The following is a 4,005-nucleotide window of genomic DNA, read 5'->3' as shown; positions in this document are numbered from 1 at the left end:
TTCTCTCCTCCCCTCCTCCTTTCTCCTCCCCTCCCCCTCCTTCCTTTCCCTCTTTCTTTTTCTTTCTCTCCCTCCCCTTCCCTCCCCCTCCCCCTCTCTCCCTTCCCTCCTTCCTTCTCTCTTTCCCCCTTTCTCTCTTTTTTTATTTTTGACACAGAGTCTCGCTCTGTACCCAGGCTGGAGTGCAGTGGCACATTCTCGGCTCACTGCAACCTCCGCCTCCCAGGTTCAAGTGTTCTCCTGCCTCAGCCTCCCGAGTAGCTGGGACTACAGGCATCCATTACTACGCCCAGCTAATATTTGTATTTTTTTTTTTTTTTTTTTTTTTTTTTTTGAGACGGAGTTTCGCTCTTGTTGCCCAGGCTGGAGTGCAATGGCGCGATCTCGGCTCACCGCAACCTCCGCCTCCTGGGTTCAGGCAATTCTCCTGCCTGAGCCTCCTGAGTAGCTGGGATTACAGGCACGCGCCACCGTGCCCAGCTAATTTTTTGTATTTTTAGTAGAGACGGGGTTTCACCATGTTGGCCAGGATGGTCTCGATCTCTTGACCTCGTGATCCACCCGCCTCGGCCTCCCTAAGTGCTGGGATTACAGGTGTGAGCCACCGCGCCTGGCCTAATATTTGTATTTTTAGTAGAGACGGGGTTTCACCGTGTCGGCCAGGATGGTCTTGATCTCTTGACCTCATGATCCGCCCCGCCTTGGCCTCCCAAAGTGCTGGGATTACAGGCGTGAGCGCTCTGTCGCCCAGGCTGGAGTGCAGTGGCGTGATCTCGGCTCACTACAACCTCGGCCTCCCAGGTTCAAGCGATTCTTCTGCCTCAGCCTCCCGAGTGCCACCATGTCTGGCTAATTGCTGTATTTTTAGTAGAGACAGGGTTTCACCATGTTGGTCAGGGTGGTCTCGAACTTCTGACCTCAGGTGCTCCCCCTGCCACAGTCTCTCAAAGTGCTGGGATTACAGGTGTGAGCCACCATGCCCAGCCAAACATATTTTAATTTATTTTAAAATCAGGGCCAGGCACTGTGGGGGTCACACCTATTATCCTAACACTTTCGGAGGCCGAGGCAGAAAGATCACTTGAGCCCAGGAGTTCAAGACCAGCCTGGCCCACACAGTGAGACCCTGTCTCAAAAAAAAAAAACAAAATACAAAAAGCCAGGCGTGGTGGCAGGCACTTGTATTTCAGTCCTGGGGAGGCCCAGACAGGAGGATGGCTTAAGCCCAGGAGGTGGAGGCCGCAGTGACCCAGGGCTGCAGCCTTGGTCTGCGCTCCAGGATGGAAGACAAAGTGAGACCCTGTCTCAGAGGAAAAAAAAGTTAAACCAGAAGAAAAACAATGAACAATAATCGTTTTCCCACAAACTGTAATAATAATGAATTCATAACAAGGCTAGCCGCCACGGTCCTACTTTTTAACGGAGAAAAGGACTCGGGATGGCAAAAGCGCCTTGGCCCGGTCCTGCCCGGCAAGGAGCCCGCATTCTCAGAGGCTGGGCTTGTCAACCTCCCAGCAGGTGCCCGCGGAGTGAGGAGGGGAGGCCCCTTCGGGAGGCCAGGGACGGTCCCGAGGGGATGGGAGGGCTGCCCGGGAGGAACGGGGTCATATGGCCCCACGGAGCCGCCCCGATGCCTGCGCTCACGCTCCCGTCCTGGCCTGGGCCTGACCCCGAGGGGACACAGACCCGGGCACAGGCACCTGCAGCTAGGGCTGAGTCAGGGCAGGCCCAGGGCCGGGGGCGGAACCCAGAGGGAGCAATAAACTGGGGAAGGGGTGTGAAGCCCTGCAAAGGCCGGTGGGGCTGCTGCTTCCTCCTCCCCCCTCCCCCTGTCTTTCCCCCCCTCCCCCTCTCCCTCCTCCTCCTTCCTTCCTTCTTATGATTTTGAACAAGGTCTTGCTCTGTCCCCCATGCTGCAGTGCAGCAACACAATCATTACTGCAGACTCTACCTCCTGGGCTCAAGCGATCCCCCTACCTCGGCCTCCCACGGTCCCCCTACCTCGGCCTCCCACAGTCCCCCTACCTCGGCCTCCCACAGTCCCCCTACCTCGGCCTCCCACAGTCCCCCTTCCTCGGCCTCCCACGGTCCCCCTTCCTCGGCCTCCCACGGTCCCCCTTCCTCGGCCTCCCACGGTCCCCCTACCTCGGCCTCCCACGAAGCAGCTGGAACCACAGGCACACGTCACTGCGCCTAGCTAATTTTTATGTTTTGTGTAGCCGGGGTCTCGATGTGTTGCCCAGGCTGGTCTCGAACCCCTGGCCTCAAGCAATCCTCCCGCCTCAGCCTCCCACAGCACTGGGGATCACAGGTGGGACCCTCCCAGCACTGGCCCGGCTGGCCCTGAGCTTTATTTTCTCTTGGCAGGCCCCATTCCCCTCCACGTCCGGTGCCCCAGACCCCTCTGCCCCCCTCCCCGCAGCCTCCCCGGTGCTTGAACCTCAGGGCCTGTGCCGCTCCTCCTCATTCCCCATCAACTTCGGGGGTTTAACATCATCATCAGCCCCGCTTGCGCCCCGACTCCCGGCTTGCCCGGCTCCCGAGAGAAGCCCCGGCCCAGGCTGGCCGCCCCGCACCTCCAGCCTCCAGCTGAGGCCTGGCACACAGTAGGTGCTCCATAAAGTCCCAGGCCGAGTGGGCTGGGGTCCCCATCTCACAGGTGAGGAAACTGAGGCTCAGGAGGCCTGGCAGGCGCGGGGGAGCCCAGTCCAGGAGAAGGCATTTCCTCCCAGCCCAGGGCGCCTCGGGGTCCCGGGGCAGCTGCTGGGGCCGCTGAAGGGTGGCCTCGTGTGTGGCGGCGGCAGCTGGGGCTCTGGCCGCGGGGGAGGGTGGGCAGGAGGCAGCAGCTGGCGGCTGGCTGGGGGCCAGCTGGAGCCCCCGCGGGGGGCGGCGCTGGGTCGGCTCTCGCCGCCTCTGGGTCCCCTCTCTGGGTCCCCCTCTGCCTCTCTCAGCTGGCCTCCGTCTCTGGCTTTGTCTCTCTGCCTCCCTGTCTCTGTCTCTTTCTCTTCCCCTGTCTCTCTTTCTGTTTCTTTGTGTCTCATTCTCTGACTCTCTGTCTCTGTCAATCTATGTCTCTGTCTCTGTCTCTCTCTGTGTCTGTCTCTCTCTGTCTATCTGTTTCTCTATCTGTCTCTGTCTCTTTCTCTCTGCCTGTGTGTCTCTCTGTATCTCTGTGTCTCTCTGTCTCTGTTTCTCTGTCTCTTTCTCTCTCTGTGTCTCTATCTCTTTGTCTCTCTGTCTCTGTTTCTCTGTCTCTTTCTCTCTCTGTGTCTCTATCTCTTTGTCTCTCTGTCTCTGTTTCTCTGTCTCTTTCTCTCTGCCTCTGTGTGTCTCTATCTCTCTGTCTCTGTCTGTCTCTCTCTCCCCTCCTCACTGGGCCTCCCCTGACTGGCCCTGATGGGGGCTGGGTGCACCGCTACTCCCTCTCTTCCAGGGCTGCCACCCCGCCCTACCCCCTGCTGGCTGCACCCCTGGGTCAGCCAGTGCCTCTGAGCCTGCGCTGAGGTCTCTGCCCCTGGGGAGAAGCCATGAGCCCTCTCACAGGCCGGACACCCTGCGTGACGCACCTCCACTTCCCACGTGCAGGTGTTTGCAGGGACCTTCTGGGCCGTGTGCTCCGGAACCACAGGGCAGAGGTCTCAGCCCCTCGGGGCTCCCAGCCAGATGGGGAAGGAGAATTTCGAAGGAATCGCCTACAGGCATTTGAAACTGTCCGTTGAGACCAGAGGAATCCCGGCTGGGGGAGCAGGCAGGACCAGGGCCTTGAGGGTCCCTCCCAGGGCCGCCCCCAGACACATTCCCAGGTCACCCCTACCCACTGGTCCTGGGGAGGGCAGCTGGGAGGGGCTGTGTGTGTGGGGCGGGAGCCTGAGAGCTGGGACTACCCCCCCAGGACTCTCCCTCCCGGGATCTGCACCCCTGATCCCCCCACCAGGATACCCACCCCACCAACCCTCACAGACAATAGAATCCACGGCTGCAGAAACCTCCTCTGGGGCTGCGGCT

The sequence above is a fragment of the Aotus nancymaae genome, unplaced genomic scaffold (assembly GCF_030222135.1).
Source record: "Aotus nancymaae isolate 86718 unplaced genomic scaffold, 86718_ANA_hifiasm-v0.15.2.pri h1tg000124l, whole genome shotgun sequence".
Classification (NCBI taxonomy): Eukaryota; Metazoa; Chordata; class Mammalia; order Primates; family Aotidae; genus Aotus; species Aotus nancymaae.
The sequence above is the reverse complement of the archived record's forward strand: the minus strand, read 5'-3'. Positions refer to the sequence as shown.